We start from the raw sequence: 17,875 nt of genomic DNA, 5'->3' as shown, positions 1-17,875 counted from the left end.
TAGGACCATAATTCTTAAAATTCTAAAACTACAACCTATTGTTCTACAACTGCAACTTAACATTCCAAAACTGCAGCTTAACATTCTTGAACTTAAACCTAACTTACTAGAACTGCAGCTTACCATTCTAGAACTACAATGTAACCTTTTAGGACTATGAGCAACCTTTTTGGAACGCAACTTATAAAAATTCTAAAACTTCAACCTATTGTTCTATTGAGTTGCAGCTCAAATTTCTAGAATGAAAGCTTAACTTTCTAGAACTGCATCTTAACATTCTAGAACTTCAACATAACATTCTAGAACTGCAGCTTAACATTCTAGAACTGCAGCTTAACATTCTAGAAATTAAAGCTAACATTGTAGGATGGCAGCTTAACATTCTAGAACTTCAACCTAACATTCTAGAACTGCCAAGTAACATTATAGAACTGTAACATTTCAGAAGTTTTAAGTGAAAATTTTGGACCGCAACTCAAAACTTGAAAAGTGCCTGGCTAGCTCAGTCGGTAGAGCATGAGACTCTTAATCTCAGGGTCGTGTGTTCGAGCCCCACGCTGGGCAGTGGTGTTTTAGAGAGTGGGATTGCCTGAGTTCTGCACTATATAGGGGGGCAGATCATCTGTCAATCGAAAGATTAGCAGTTCCATTCCAGTGTAAAAATCCCTATAATTTACCACACTAAAATGTGCCTGCATTCTACAATCATGGCCTGTGCTGACCTCCTGTTCCTCAGATCAAACTAAAGTCTGGTGACGATGCATGTTCAAATTCTAAAACTTCAACCTATTGTTCTAGAACTGCAGCTTAACATTCCAGACTACAATGTAACATTTTAGAACTGCAATTAACATTTTAGGACCGCAACTCTTAAAATTCTACAACTTCAACCTATTGTTCCAGAACTGCAACTTAACATTCCAGAACTGCAACTTAACATTCTTAAACTTTGACCTAACATTCTAGATTGACAGCTTAACATTCTAGAAATTAAACCTAACATTCTAAAACTACAACATAACATTGTAGAACTGTAAGTAACATTTTAGGACCATAATTCTTAAAATTCTAAAACTACAACCTATTGTTCTACAACTGCAACTTAACATTCCAGAACTTCAGCTTAACATTCTTGAACTTAAACCTAACATTCTAGAACTGCAGCGTACCATTCTAGAACTACAACGTAACCTTTTAGGACTATGAGCAACCTTTTCGGAACGCAACTTATAAAAATTCTAAAACTTCAACCTATTGTTCTATTGAATTGCAGCTCAAATTTCTAGAATGAAAGCTTAACTTTCTAGAACTGCATCTTTACATTCTAGAACTTCAACATAACATTCTAGAACTGCAGCTTAACATTCTATAATTTAAAGCTAACATTGTAGAATGGCAGTTTAACATTCTAGAACTTCAACTTAACATTCAAGATTAACAGCTATGACTTTTATGAATTTCATACGTGTTATACCAAGACTTTTAATGACTTTTATGATTTTTTTGACATACTATCCTACGACTTTTATGAAGTTTTTGAAATACTATACTGTGACTTTTTATGTATATTTTGACTTACAATACTGTGACTGATTATGATTTCTTTGACTTTTTATGAATTTTTGACATACTATACTATTACTTTTATGATTTATTTTGAAATACTATACTATGACTTTTATGAATATTTTGACTTTTATAATTTTTGACATATTATACTGTGACTTTTTATAAATATTTCGACATACTATGCTATGACTTTTTATAACATTTTATGAATTTTTGACATACTATACTACAACTTTTATGAATTTTTTGACATACTATAATACGACTTTTCATGAATTTTCGACATATTATACTCAGACTTTTTATGAAATTTTTCGACATACTAGACTTTTTACAACTTTTTAAGATTTTTTTGACATACTAGGACTTTTTATGACTTTTTATGAATTTTTCGACATACTTTACTAGGACTTTCTATGACATTTTATGAATATTTTGTCATACTAAACTATGACTTTTATGAATTTTATACGTGTTATACCATGACTTTTATGACTTTTATGATTTTTTCGACATACTATCCTATGACTTTTATGAAGTTTTTGAAATACTATACTGTGACTTTTTATTAATATTTTGACTTACAATACTGTGACTGTTTATGATTTTTTTGACTTTTTATGAATTTTTGACATAGTATACTATGACTTTTATGAATTTTTGACATAGTATGCTATGACTTTTATGAATTTTTTGAAATACTATACTGTGACCATTTATGAATATTTTGACTTTTTATGAATTTTTTACATAGTATACTATGACGTTTTATGAATTTTTGTCATACTATACTATGAATTTTATTATTTTTTTGACGTACTATACTATGAATTTTTTTGACATGCTATACCATGACTTTTTATGAATTTTTGACATACTATACTATGACTTTTTTGGAAAAGGGGAATTAGCTCAAATGGTGCTTGCTTAGCATGCGAGAGGTAGCGGGATCAATGCCCGCATTCTCCAGAGGACTTTATATTCTTCTTGTTTTACAACAAGAACTATAAATCTGGACATTTTACGACGTATTATACTACGACTTTTTATGAATATTTAGACATACTATACTATGACTTTTTATGAATTTTTGAAACATAATACTATGACTTTTATTTTATTTTTTTGACATACTATACTATGACTTTTTATGAATTTTTTGACATACTAAACTATGACTTTTATGAATTTTCGACACGTCATACTATGATTTTTGATGACTTTTTTGACATACTATGCTATGACTTTTTATGACTTTTTTGATATACTATATTATGACTTTTTATGAATATTTCGACTTACTATACTATGACTTTTTATGAATTTGTATGAATTTTTGACATAATATACTATGACTTTTTATGAATTTTTCGACATACTAAACAATGACTTTTATGAATTTTCGACATTCTATGACTTTTTAAGACGTTTTAAGAATATTTTGACATACTATGACTTTTTATGACTTTTTATGTATTTTTGACATAGTATACTATGACTTATGAATTTTTTGAGATACTATACTATGTCGGTTTTTGAGAAGGGGAATTAGCTCAAATGGTAGAGCGCTTGCTTAGCATGCGAGAGGTAGCAGGATCAATGCCTGCATTCTCCAGAGGACTTTAGATTCTTCTTGCTTTACAACAAGAACTATAAATTTGGACTTGTTACGACATAACATTCAAAGAATTTTCGACATGTTATACTACAACTTTTAAGAATTTTTTGAAATACTATACTATGACTTTTATGAATTTTTGACATAGCATACTATGACTTTTTATGAATTTTTGACATTCTATACTATGACTTTTTATGAATATTTTGACGTACTATACCATGAGTTACTACGAGGCTTTGAAGACTAAAATTAATTTGTGGATGAAAATATATTTCAAACTGAATCATTGTTTTTTTTGGCACACGCACACGCACACGCACACGCACACGCACACGCACTTTATGAATAAACCTCAGATAGTTCAACCTGTTTCATTAGGAAGTAGTTTTACACTCTTTCAAAATAAAATATTACTTAAATAAGGTGCTCGGGTTTTAAAACGGACGCAAACAGAAAAATAAAACCAAAACTGAGTTCTTCTGCTTTCCAACAAGAAATAAGGACGAATAAAAGGATCTGTCTCTGTCTTCATGATGTCGGGTTGGTCCTCTGATCTGTCCCCGTCTTCTCCAGACTGATCTGTCCCCGTCTTCTCCAGACTGATCTGTCCCTGTCTTCTCCCTCTGATCAGTCCCCGTCTCCTCCCTTTGATCTGTCCCTGTCTTTTCCCTCTGATATGTCCCTGTCTTTTCCCTCTGATCAGTCCCCGTCTCCTCCCTTTGATCTGTCCCTGTCTTTTCCCTCTGATATGTCCCCATCTTTTCCCTCTGATATGTCCCTGTCTTTTCCCTCTGATATGTCCCCGTTTTTTCCTTCTGATATTTCCCCGTCTTTTCCCTCTGATATGTCCCCGTCTTCTCCCTCTGATATGTCCCCGTCTTTTCCCTCTGATCTGTCCCTGTCTTTCCCCTTTGATCTATCCCCGTCTTCTCCCTCTGATCTGTCCCCGTCTTCTCCCACAGATCTGTCCCCGTCTTCTCCCACAGATCTGTTCCCGTCTTCTCCCACAGATCTGTCCCCGTCTTCTCCCTCTGATCTGTCCCCGTCTTCTCCCACAGATCTGTCCCCGTCTTCTCCCTCTGATCTGTCCCCGTTTTCCCCCACAGATCTGTCCCCGTCTTCTCCCTCTGATCTGTCCCCGTCTTCTGCCACCGATCTGTCCTTGTCTTCTCCCTCTGATTTTCCTTCTTAAATCTTTGTGGATTTTTCCCAAAATTTTTAAAGCTTTTTTTTTTTTTTTTACACGTCACTTTTCACATTTTCACAAGGAAAGTCACATCTACAAAGATGAATTGGATAGATGTGACTCCCTGATGGTCTAGTGGCTAGGATTCGGCGCTCTCACCGCCGCGACCAGGGTTCAATTCCCGGTCAGGGAATGGTCAGGACTTGACAGATACAGGTGTGACATTTGAAAGAGTAAGTTCCTGGACTTGTTTTTGTTTAATTTAGATTTGTCAGATTCTTCCTCATTAGTTTAACGGTAGAACCCCAACACTTTTAAAGAGTACCATTTCCTTTAAATCAAACTCTGCTGAAACTGGTCCCGGATTGGAAACCGGTCAGAAAACATGTTTGTTCTTTATTTTTATTTTTAACACTGAGTGATACAATTAAATGGTTCAGTCAAGTCACCAGTGAGCCAGACAACATTTGGCACTATGTCAGCAAGAAGAAACAACATAGATAGAGAAAGAGTACAGGTTTCATTGTCTTTACTAATGCACATACATGTTTTAATTCAAATGTTTATATAACTCTTTAGCCTCATTTGTTGTTTTTGTGGATTCCTGGATCCTGAGGTAGGTGATCCTACGTCACGGTAAAGCTCTCTTTGACAGCAGGAACATGCTCAATGCTGATGTAAAGGTTTTGTCTTTCTTGGACTATATATCATTTAATACTGTTTTCCTATAACAACGCATATCTGTTGTTATATTTAGGCCACGTATCCACACTACTCCAGCATTTCTGCAACACCTACACAAAGACATCTGGAAACGTTACTCACCCAGCTTAGGTTTGAAAAAGGGTTGAGTTGTAGTCTGTACAGACAGACGGGTAGTTTTGCTGACCTCCCTATAGAAATGTTTAAAAGGATATTCTCCCTTGTTACTGGTTGAACAATGCTGAAATGTTTTCTAAGTCATTCCTATTACTGTAACTTTAGCATTGACTTGACTGTTGAATTCAGTAAGTTCTACTTGTTGGGGCAGTTGAACGTGACAATGCTACAGACTAACTGAAGATGGATGTCATTGTAATCACATTCAGATCATCTCAAATGGAGACACTGATGATTATTGGGTTCATAAGTGCTTCTCTTTTGGGTTGTCCCGGTAGTGAGTTCATCATCAGACATAGCTCTGAACAAATGGAGAAACAAGTAGGAAGTAAGCAGAAAGGTTATTTGCCCAACCGGATTTGATAAAACATTAGATCTCTGTTACAAAATAGCTCTTGTACAAATAAGGGAGCATATCAATCAAACTTCATCCACAACTATCCACAGACTATGATTTGCACTTTGTCCATGTCTGGTATTACTAACCAATTGAAATGTTTATGAACATTCATGCAAACAGGTATAGGACTGTGTTTCAGGTTGTCGTGGCCGAGTGGTTAAGGCGATGGACTAGAAATCCATTGGGGTCTCCCCGCGCAGTTTCGAATCCTGCTGACAACGAGAGGCATTCTTTAAGAGCGGTAGAAAACCAACAACATATGACATTATGCCAAATTGCAGATGTACCTTCATGAATAATATTGTGTTATCTCATAACTACTGGAAGCCACCATCCTCCAGCAATGTATTTCTTAGCATTTATTTTCAGTCTGTGTTACAAGATTTGCAGTAAACGTTGTATTGTCCAGCAGAAAGGCAACAGATATGTTACTTTTTGACTATGAATAATATCATCAGTGCAAGCATTTTGCCCTGGTTTGATTTCCAGCCACTGCCGTTGTATTTACAGGTTTTACTTTACTTTAAGTGTACATGTTTCTATTTACAGTATTTATTAACTGTAGTGTAACGTATTTATTGTTTTATGCTCCAGTTTTAATGGGTGTTAGAGCAGGTATGAGCACTGTAGTTTCTGTTTTTATGGAAGAAATTAACTTGACACTAGCAGCATCAGACGCTATGTTAAACATCAACAGACTGCTGGTACAAAGCACAGGGATTAGCAGAGGATGGTTTTGATCCATCGACCTCTGGGTTATGGGCCCAGCACGCTTCCGCTGCGCCACTCTGCTCTACTGTGCAGGCTCAGGGGCTGGACAAACAAGCCGAAATATGTTGGTCAACGGCAGAAAGGAACTGTTCACTTGTGGCCATTAACGACAAAAAGACAAACCTGAAGAATAAAAAAAAATATTATGCATTGTCATGTTTCCTGTATTGAGTATCATTGTCAAACATAACACCATACCTTTTGACAGCGATAAGTACCCCACTAACACAGAACGTTTAGAGAACGTTAGGGAACGTTAGTTTTTGGTTCTCTAAAGGTTAGTTCGAACCAAACCAAAAGCTAACGTTTAGAGAACGTTCCCTCCTGGTTATAACGTTCCCTGCTGGGATTTGGACCCGGTATCTCCTGTTTACAAGACAGGCGCTTTAACCACTAAGCTACAGCGCCTTCTACAGACGAGCCTGTCTTGCAAGATTACAATGAGCTAATGAACACGGTTGCTTCCATCCATCCATCTTCATCCAGCAGCTCCAGCAGGGGACCCCTACGAACTCCGGCAAATGAAAACAGCTGGACATGTCCTTGAGCGACGCCTCAGGACTCACTGTGGATAGGCAGGCCTACCGAGAACAACAGAAGTCCTATGCAAGGACCTTGAGAGATGAGAGACCCTTTCCCCACAGCCCTGGTAAACTCCAACCTCCATGCCATAAGTCCCCTCATCACAAAGGTCATTAACCACTCCCTCCAGGCTGGCCATCTCTCATGGAAAGCCATGAAAAGCTTAAAATACAGTCTTAATTTAGTCCTCCTCAACAGTTAACATAGCGTTTGCTGTGTGGTGTGTCTGTTTTTTTTTTATATTTCTCCCATGTTAACAGTATTGATCAATACGGTAGGCATTCTAACCTCAGCTGACACGCTCACGCCACGCAGGCAGTGTGCAGGAGCCCTAAGCTTCCAAGGTAAGACTGAAGGATATGATATTCATGATAATAAAAACTTTATAATCTTCACACTAAAGTTGCAAAAACACCTCCAACAAAAGGCTTTAATTTGCTTTACATGGACACATGTGATGTTATGGTAGAAAACAACATGTCACTTAAGTGCTTTATAAACATCAAGCATTAACTTGGTTGCACACGTTTAGTATTGGCAAACATATAGAAACAATTCATTCAGTGATAACCAGGCACTGCTGGGATTTGGACCCAGGATCTCCTGTTTACAAGACAGGCGCTTTAACCACTAAGCTACAGCGCCTCCTGCAGCGAAGTCCGTCTTGCAAGCATACAATGAGCTAGAGAAAAGGGTTCCCTCCATCCATCCATCTTTGTCCAGCAGCTCCAGCAGGGGACCCCAAACTGCCCTTTGCCGAGCCACATAAACCAGCTCCGACTGGGGGATCCTGAGGCGTTCCCAGGCCAGGTTGGAGATGTACTCTCTCCACCTAGTTCTGGGTCTTCCCCGAGGACCTCCTCCCAGCTGGACGTGCCTGGACCAGCTCTCTACGAAGGCCCCCAGGAGGCATCCTTACCAGATGACCCAACCACCTCAGTTGTTTACACCAAATACCTCCATAATGGCCATGCATCCGTGTTCGTCCCCAGAGGTGCTGTGGCTTAGTTGGTTGAAGTGCCTGTCTAGTCAGCAGAAGTTCCTGGGTTCAAATCCCAGCAGCACCTTGTTGTTGCAGAGATTACCTGTACTTGTTTTTAAGTTGCCTGCTAATCAGATGTTGTTGTGGACGGGGCATTAAGTCTGACTCAGTGGTGAGTGAAATGGAGCAGTTGACTGACACAGAACTGTAGTGGAGCCAAAGTAGCGCATTTATTAATTAATTTAATTAGTTAACAGGCAAATAGAACACCTTGTGGGCATGTTACTGGTGTTTCTGTGTAAATGTAACATGCCATTTTCATTTGCTACCAGGGTACTTTCACAGGGATTGGGTCGACATGATGATGACACGCCAAAAGAGGTAATCTCTCCAACAACAAGGTGCTGCTGGGATTTGAACCCAGGATCTCCTGTTTACTAGACAGGCACTTTAACCAACTAAGCCACAGCACCTCCACGAGAAGCTACCTTGGTAAGTCTTAATTTGTCTTTTACCTTGTACAAGCTAAACATACAGTATACTGACTGGCAGTATTGGGAGTAACGGCTTAACTCGCCTAGGCTTGGCGGATCAATCTTATCCAGTCAGTCTGCAGAAGAGGTGTAAGTACCTGGCAGGTCTCTCCCTTCAGCAGTTTGAGAACGCCAGCCCTCTCCTTCCCATTGGTGCTGATCATCCACATCTCACCCCCATAGAGCCAGTGAAGTTCGGTCCACCAGGTGGAACAGTCACCATTCGAACCAGACTTGGGGGGAACGTTTCAGGGCCCAGCACGGATTGTGGAGCAACAGCTACGGCCGCAACAGTACTTTCTGATGTCCACTGTTCCTTCCAACATGGAGCTCTTCCAGATTGTTGAGAATCTCTTGCAGCTGGATGTGCTGCCACACAAAAATGAGAAAGTGGTAACCAGGTCAAGACAAGACCAGGAGGCAGTAAGTCTGCTTGAAGAGAAGACTACACGTGTGGAGGTGGACAGAATACTCCGCTATGCTGTAACAGTTTCCCTAACTCACCTGGCAAGGGAAAAGTACAACGCATATAAATTAAGGTAATGGGTGGATCTCTGATATCTATCAGCTAAAATTTAAACATATAAGTTCAGATTTTTTTGTTCTGCAAGCTCTAACCTTTTGCCCCATATTTCCCTTCATATGAGTCAGAGCCAGCAGCACTAAGGAAGAGCAGCCTCTCCTACGGCGAGTGGTGGCGACCCACGGGGAAACGTTGGTTTCCCAGTCAGTTCCAGTAGTACAGGTGAGAAAGTGGTGGATAAAACGAGGACTGTGGGCCGACGTTGTTGGTACGTGAGTGGAAATACATCCAACATGCTAACGCATATCCAACGCCATCACCCAGACATGCCAACCACTGGAACGAGACAAAAAAACTGCCCAACGTCTCCTCCCTACAGTGGTTAACAAGCCTTTAGATACAAATAGGGCCAAAAAATCACTGAATCAATCAGGATTTCCACATCACCTTCAATGCCCCGTATCCACTCGTAGAGTAACCTGGCTTCAAGTATTTGCTGTATGTACTCAAACCTCGTTACAACATGCCCTCCCGTCCACCGGGACTTCAGTGTACCGTTCCACCCCTTGAATACATGTCAATCAAGCTGAGTCTGTAATGGCCACACAGTCTGATTAGTCAAGTGGAAACACCTGTGGGAGTGGAATATGGATGTGTAGAGATGGGCTTTCAAACAATGCACCTTTTTCACATGTCAAAGTAGGAAAAGCAAAGTAGAAATGAAGAGAAATTATGGCTTAACTCAGTTTACATTTTTACACTGGAAAACATTTTACATAAGGCATTACAAAGTCAAGAAAGTAGGTGTTAACCCTTTCAAGTAACCTTCCCACCATGGACTAGACATACTTCAAGACTGACTATAACTTAAGATAATTAGAAAGCTCAGCATGTTTTATTATCTTCACATATGTTACATTTCCACACATCTGCTGCTACCACTCTGATCATATTCCCTTCCTTAATACTCCATAAAGAGGCAAAGAACAATCATCAATGACAGAGAGCATATGAAGTGAACCATTACTCTCTGTCAGCTTCACACTCAGAAAGGAATATCATGACTCATCATCATGGTCAGCGAGACCAAACACTTTAGAAACACATTCCTCAAGTCAGAAACTCTAGAAATGATCCCTGAAAGTATAGTCTTGGTTAGACTGAGGGGGGGAACTGCATCTCATTCACTGCAGAGTGATTGTCACTCAGGGTTCAGAGGGACAGAAGCTAATCGTTACGTGCTCCAGATGACTCTGAGGTGAGAAAATCTATTTAGATCTTTAAGAAGACCGATATGTAGATTGAATAAGATTTTCAGTCACTGTTGTCTCAATACTTCAGTGTCAGCCTACTTATTCTCTACAATAAATGCTCCAGTCCTTTCTTTCTATTAATACTGATTCTTAAAATGCTTCCACTGGCCCAGATTATGGAAAACCACAATATAAATTACCATAGTTATGCGGACAACACACTAATTTACATAACCTTATCGCCAGGGGACTATAGTCCAATACAAAACCTGACTAAGTGCATTGTACAAATTAACGACTGGATGTGCCAGAACTTTCTGAAATTAAATGAAGGAAAAACTGAGCTGTGTTTTTTTTGAGCAAAAGAGGAACGATTAAAAGTCTTCGCTCAGCTTCAAACAACAATGTTAAAAACAACAGACAAAGCCAGAAATCTTGGTGTAGTCATGGACTCAGACCTGAACTTTAACAGCCACATTAAGACAATTACAAAGTCAGCCTACTATCACCTTAAGAATATATCAAGGGTTAAAGGACTTATGTGTCAACAGGATTTGGAAAAACTGGTCCATGCTTTCATCTTCAGTAGACTTGACTACTGTAACGGGGTCTTTACTGGTCTCCCTAAAAAATCAATCAGACAGCTGCAGCTGATTCAGAACGCTGCTGCTCGAGTCCTCACTAAGACCAAGAGACTGGATCACATCACTCCAGTCCTCACTAAGACCAAGAGACTGGATCACATCACTCCAGTTCTGAAGTCTTTACACTGGCTTCCTGTACCTCAAAGAATTGATTTCAAAGTACTTTTGCTAGTTTATAAATCCCTCAATGATTTAGGGCCAAAATACATTTCTGATCTGCTACTACACTATGACCCCCCCAGACCTCTCAGGTCATCTGGGACAGGTCTGCCTTCTGTCCCCAGAGTCAGAACTAAACAGGGGGAAGCATTTTAAGCTTGTTGCATATTTCATTAGCATTGTGTTGGGGTGATGGGGGCAGATGGGGCTTGACAATTCCCCATTCCCCCAATTTTACCATCACTTTTTACTGACAAAATCAAGTCTTTGTTTTGGTAAAAATATTTTTTATCAAATGTTTTCTGTTGTCAAATTATATCTGAAAGCTCAATCGTGCCGTGGAGCCGTGAAAAGACCCCAAGCCAATCTACTTGATTCTACTACTACTAATCTACTCTACTTATGTGGCTCGTTGGTCTAGGGGTATGATTCTTGCTTTGGGTGCGAGAGGTCCTGGGTTCAATTCCCGGACGAGCCCTGAAGGGCAGGAGCTGTTACAATCCTAATCTGTAATTCAAAATCCAGTTTAATGTTGAATTAGCCCAGATTAGGAACCAGGAATCAAAATTTTAGTACAGCATGTTGGCAATTTTTCATATCCTGCTTCAACGGCACGCAACAGAAAAAACTGGGAAAAAATAAGAGGAACAATGAGCAGAACATGGCTCTTCTTTTTCGTTCGTTGCGTCTCTTCCTGTGAGAGATTTTTTTTAAATGTTCTAATTTATTCAATCTGTTTGATCCGTAGAACATTCCCCCCGCCTCTGATCAACCCATATCCATTGCTTGCTTAAAATAACATACCGGTTAAAGCCCCGCCCATTTCAAAACAATCTGACCCACTTCTGGATTAAATCCTGTCCAGTTCCGGGTTAGGCCCCGCCCAGTCCGAGCACAGATACAGATACAGATACAGATACAGATACAGATAATGCTGTACTCGCTCATCCCTACCAGGTACTTTAAGATCAGAGGGTAAGGTCTTCAATCTTCTGAGGTCTGATCCCATCCAGAACCGTGCCATAGTTGCAGTCTTAGGATTTCTGGATGGGGCCGTGGCTGCTGTTATGTGTATAGCTGTAAATCTGCTCCCTAAAAACAATAACAGGTCCGGAACTCCTTTCCCTCCTTTTTCCTTTGGCTTCTTCATCACTCTTCTTTGCACTCGTTCCCACTTGGACCTCCACAGGAATTAAAAGAAGGCTCGTTCCAGGTCTAAAATCATTTTTCTGGGTGGTATAAAAACAGAGCTGATGAGTAAAAGCAAAGGTAAGCAAAAGCAAGCCCACCAAAAATAGTTTCAACTCATCAGCGTTCTAAATAAGAAACTACAGTGTTCATACCTGCTGAAACATCCATAAAAACTGGAGTGTAATACAATAAATATGCTACAGTGTAATTACATAAATGCTGTGAAATAGAATCTGTAAAACATGTACATTTAAAGTGCTTGTTGTGCTGTCTGATAGTCTGAGGTATAAAAGAGAGAGCATACCGCTTAGTATGTGTCACAGGAGGTCTTAGTCTACCACTACGTTCTATAACCCTACCAGTCAGATTACCACAGGAGGTAATATCTTCTGCAGCTCTTTTAAAGACTCTACCATAATACCTGCTGGAGATGACAGGTCCTCATACATGTAAAGCACGCGCTCTACCACTGAGCTACATCCCCTGAAGATTTTCAGTTTTTTAAAAAAAATTTCTGAGATAGACTTAGGCTGAATCCCATTCCTTCCCCTTACCCCTACCCCTAGCTTTTGCGCGTTCACGCGGGACCTAGTTCTGTCCCAATCCCTATTACGACCTAGGGGTAGGGCATAACCAGGGCTGTATACCCCTACGAACCTAGTGTGGACGTGACCTCACTTGAAAACACACAAGCAACAATGGCTGCTGCATCGACCAGAGAGACACATAAATGTAAGTACTTTCGGCTTAAATAATTGATTTAAAAGTTACGACAGTCTTGTTTTGTGGTCTATGCAGTCCTGTACATGTATACTTGCAACCATGTTCCTAACTGAAACTTTTTAAAAATCGCTAGCTTGCAATGCTAACGCTAATCGCTAACGCTAACGTTGAACAGTCCCACATATTTCTGCCTTGAATGGACTGTATACATCGCATAGATTGTATAGCTAGATATGTATTAATATTAACGGTCTACGATACATCGCTACGTGCTTCACATATACCGTCCTGTCTCACACAGGAGGAGACAGGAGGAGACAGCAGCTGATCCACTTTGGGGCTGAAAACGCAGAAGTTTCTTAAATCCTGTGTTCATGTTGTAACCATTCATTATTGCATTGGTACTGTATTATTGTAATAATTTGTAATTAATTCCTGTTCATTTTTCATACACTTGTATGTTGTTGTTGGTTTTGATATGGGACACTGATGATATGTGGGGAGTTACTGGCCAAAAGGCTCCAGACTGGTCTGGAATATCAGCTGTAGTTAATTTGTTTGTTTGTGGTCTTGTGTGTATTTTTTTAGTTTTACACATATGAGTGCCTTTTTATGTGTGTGACATGTTAGTTATGGTTCTAATAGTTGATAATGGTTCTGTAACATAATTTTATGCAATGTTTTTGCCTGTTATGTTCAATTTATCAGCAGTAAAGACAATGTTTTTGTGGACATAATTGACGTATGTAGATGTATGTATACATGATACATGTGTATACAGATTGCAAACAGACCTAAGTACTACACAGATAAGAACATCTGCCTCTGCAACACCAAAGTGAACATAAAATAACTATAAAATATATAAATATATAAATGCATATGCCACTGTTGTCAAAACCCCTTGGTTTTGAGGGCCAAGGGGTAGGGGTAAGACAGAGGAATGGGATTCAGCCTAAATCCTGTCCACTTCCGATTTTGGCCCCGCCAGATACAGATACAGATAATTCATATGGTTAACAGATACAGATACAGATAATTCATATGGTTAACAGATACAGATACAGCTGTACTTGCTCATCTTTATTAAACACTTCTTGAGTTAATCTTCCACTTTTTTGCCTTTTTACGTACGTAACTACAGCTCTGATTTAATACAGGACCAATGTCAGAGATCGTACAGGTCTTTCTGAGATGTACTGATTGTAGTCTCCAGAGGACTCCTTAAGAATGTGTGTAAAGGTTATTTAGGCAGAATCCAGACTGCTAGACCCTATGGGACTGACACATTGAGTAATAACAGTGATTTTATGAATACATCCATAGATATGCCAGGAACAGGGCACATAAATACATACATCACTTGTTTATAAAACACTGCAAGAAGTCCGGTCTGGCAGTCAGGATTCAGATTTTCAACTTTTCCCCACCACCATGTCTAGTCAAAGTTTTACAATAGATGTTTGATCATAGAGACATATATTATGTTTTTTTATTATCATTATATGAGCTAGTTTTGGAGAAATGCATATTTGTTATAGGGTACATACAGCTCTCATTTAATTCAGGACCAATGACACAGATGTCTTGCTGCAGATCTTGCTGCAGACGTTCATCGGCTTGATACCGATTCCCATACCGGGAGTTGAACCCGGGCCACCTGGGTGAAAACCAGGAATCCTAACCGCTAGACCATATGGGACTGATGACACAATAATAACAGGGATTTCATGAATCAATTCATAGTCTGGTTGGAAACAGGCCTTCTCTTGAACGTGAAGAAGCTTCTTAGGTAAGTTTTATCTTGAAGCTTTGGAGGGTTCTTTAGGTTTTTATCTGCTTTAACTATTACCGGACAGCGGGGGCACGGAGCAGAGCAGAGCGGCCGTTAGGGAGGAATCCTCCTCCGTGTTCAGCTCCATTTTAAACCTAAAGCTAAGCTCACTTTAAACTAGATGTGGAAAGTTGAAAGGTTGATCTTTTTCACCTGTGCTGTGGCTTAAAAACAGGTTCCACTGAGATTTGAACTCAGATCGCTGGATTCAGAGCCCAGAGTGCTAACCATTACACCATGGAAGCTTTAAAAGTGTTGCTAGTGTTTGCTTGGCAGTTTCTTTCATAATATCCACATATGTGATATTGAAGGCACACAAATCTCACAACAGATTAGTGACCATTCAGGGGATGTAGCTCAGTGGTAGAGCGCATGGTTTGCATGTATGAGGCCCAGGGTTCAATCCCAGGAATCTCCAACAGGTGTTGTTATCCTGACTATGAAAGAGTTAGAAGAGCTCTTATTAAAATACAATAACTAAAAGGAATTAAAAGACAATAAAATGGATGTTTAATTCAACAAGTGTCTACCAACTCTGCACTTTACCCATGTCCTGCTTTACTCAACAATTGAGAAGAATTTGAGCATTTTTGAATAGCAGTGTTGTGGGTTGTAGTGACCTCCTTGTGTTTATGGTAATTAATGCAAAAATCAATCTCAATGACCTGGGGCCTGTTGCACGAAACTAGGATAAGGGATTAAGCCAAGTAACCATGGAGATTTATTTTTTGCGGCTAGCCTGGTCCAGAGCAGGCTAACAGCCAGGCTAAGATTAATCCTGGAGTCTCATGTGTCAAATCAGCTGCCGTCTGATCCGAAATAAACATGTTTAACAGTTATTCTGTTGTCTTCTGCATGTGTTCTGCTTTATTTTTATTAACATGCATTAGCTACTTGTCACTATTGTTGTCGCGAGTGGGATTTAAACCCTACAGTTGTTTCATCCGGGTGCCAGGGCAACCATTCCTGACATAGATGTCAGGAATGGTTGCCCTGGCACCCTGATGCGTAGTGGGACTTTTCCCGCTGTGGCCGGTACCTGCCGGCAGAACTGCGAGTCGCGTCAGTGTCCACTCTCTCTGTAAAAGTAGAGATGAGCGGCGCAGCGTCCGTGGTCTCAGCTTCAGGTTTATAGGACGCGCTCCGGAGATTAAGTGTGACGATATTAATATAGCGATATAAAGGGTAGTTTGTGTTACTCCCTAATAAGTGGGCCTAATGTTTTTTTATTATAGCTTACATTGGTTTCATAACCTTCTCAATTAGTCTCACATCCCTGGACCAATAACGTGGCCTAGATACAGCACGTATGTAGTGTAGTTTACATTCATCACACTGGGAACACCACAATGCTTCTTAAGCTTTTTAGTTTGGTGCGGCCACTGGTCAGAAGAATAAAAAAACATGAATATTGTTTTACATATATGCTCACAGCGTATATTGAAGTCACTTACTTCTTTTTCTAGTTGTTGAACAATCATGATTGTTCTGTATGAACAGTAATTGCACAAAGAATTAGGAATATCTTATAGTGATTTGTGCATGGTTGTAAAACATCTCGTTGTAAAAAAGGGTTTGAAATTAAGCCTAAAGTCCTTGGTCCATTTCCCGAGGAACATTAGTTCCCTCTGCTCTCTTTTGAGGCAAAGTAGATATTTTTAAACCCCCACACATTCAGTCGGGTCCGCTATAGTCTGTTGGGCTTTTTTTCTCCGTTTGATAAGAGCCGTATTTCCCTTTTTGCATATTCTTCCCTCCTCGTTACTTTCCATTAGAAGCTGCTGCTCATTGGGTGAAACATTTGGCGCATGTGTCTTCCCATCTCTGCATCAGTAAATCTGTGATCGATACCGTGGTCTATTTGAGAAAGCCGTGAACGTGCACTTATCCCAGCTATCTCCACCTGGCTTGACATAGCTCCACCTGTTTATCCTGGCTCGGCAAACGTGCAACCGATTAAGCCGCGATGAGCAGATAACACTAAGTCAAGCTGCGCTTTATCACTTATCCCGGATATCTTTATTCTACTTTCGTGCAACAGGCCCCAGGATGGACGTTGTGATGCGATGGTGTCGTCTATCGTTTCTGAGATCAACAATACCTTCCGAAGTTGAATAGCTATTGCGTACCCGGTAATATTAGAGAAGAGCTCTCGTTGGCACTGTAGGCGACAATTTAGAAAATTAAGTTACTTTACACGTTAAACTGTTACATCTCCTCTGAATCACCATCTGCAAATTTTCAAGCCTCATTGGCACGCCGACCACCATCAACAGTAGGTAAATCACTGGCTAGCTATGCATGAGTACCTCAAACCTTTTACCAGGTTCAGGTGGTTAATAGATATGGTCAAATGAAGCTTCATTAAGCTTTCTGAACAATGTTCTTCATTTTCTGAACGCATTCATTCAGTAGTGTTTTATTATTGGTTGTACATCTGTGATTGCCCTAGAGGTCTCTCAGTCCAGCACCTCCCCCGCTCATCTTTGTTAGTTTTACACTGTCCAGCATAAATCACTGACACCATACCTCACACTCATCCATGCATACACATTCACCACTGACTAAACTGACTACCACCATCATTGAATTATCATTTCTTTTGTTGTGGTCATATTCTCACATTTCCTTCAACCTTTGCACACGGTCTTTTGTCTCCCCTTTTCATGGGATCATGACAAAGCATCTAGGGTCGATCTTAGCCTTTGTGTGAGTACATAGGTTTCCAGAAACAGTGTTTTTATTGAGATTAAAGACCTAATTGTTAGTTTTTCCGAAATTTTCCCAACCATTGCTTTCAGAAGTTGTGATTCTATTGTTATTTCTGAGATCAACAATCTCAGAATAGTTTTAGTAATAGTCATAGTTTTATAATCAGTAGGGAAAAAGGGGAACGCATAGTCTTAATAAGTAGACTTCCAGAGAATTTGCATAACAAAGACACAAGCACGGACACAAGCATGGACATTGTGATAAGATGGTGATATACGTTTAAACACACCACAAGCTATATTGAGGGTTACAA

General features: G+C 39.7%; 6 non-coding genes across 6 annotated transcripts; 2 read left to right on the top strand and 4 right to left on the bottom strand.

The window, feature by feature from the left end:
* Positions 1 to 491: 491 nt before the first annotated feature.
* On the top strand, positions 492 to 564 carry trnak-cuu (transfer RNA lysine (anticodon CUU)). The gene has a single exon. It is a non-coding gene; the product is annotated as a tRNA-Lys (tRNA).
* A 7,016-nt stretch (positions 565 to 7,580) lies between these two features.
* trnat-ugu (transfer RNA threonine (anticodon UGU)) lies at positions 7,581 to 7,653 on the bottom strand. The gene has a single exon. It is a non-coding gene; the product is annotated as a tRNA-Thr (tRNA).
* A 736-nt stretch (positions 7,654 to 8,389) lies between these two features.
* Positions 8,390 to 8,463, bottom strand: trnat-agu (transfer RNA threonine (anticodon AGU)). Its single transcript has one exon. It is a non-coding gene; the product is annotated as a tRNA-Thr (tRNA).
* A 1,520-nt stretch (positions 8,464 to 9,983) lies between these two features.
* LOC116678779 (small nucleolar RNA U3) lies at positions 9,984 to 10,199 on the bottom strand. Its single transcript, XR_004329393.1, has one exon. It is a non-coding gene; the product is annotated as a small nucleolar RNA U3 (small nucleolar RNA).
* A 1,309-nt stretch (positions 10,200 to 11,508) lies between these two features.
* trnap-ugg (transfer RNA proline (anticodon UGG)) lies at positions 11,509 to 11,580 on the top strand. The gene has a single exon. It is a non-coding gene; the product is annotated as a tRNA-Pro (tRNA).
* A 3,066-nt stretch (positions 11,581 to 14,646) lies between these two features.
* trnae-uuc (transfer RNA glutamic acid (anticodon UUC)) lies at positions 14,647 to 14,718 on the bottom strand. Its single transcript has one exon. It is a non-coding gene; the product is annotated as a tRNA-Glu (tRNA).
* Between the last annotated feature and the right edge of the window lie 3,157 nt (positions 14,719 to 17,875).

Source organism: Etheostoma spectabile, unplaced genomic scaffold (assembly GCF_008692095.1).
Source record: "Etheostoma spectabile isolate EspeVRDwgs_2016 unplaced genomic scaffold, UIUC_Espe_1.0 scaffold00008148, whole genome shotgun sequence".
NCBI lineage: Eukaryota > Metazoa > Chordata > Actinopteri > Perciformes > Percidae > Etheostoma > Etheostoma spectabile.
This window is presented reverse-complemented; position numbering and strand designations above follow the sequence as displayed.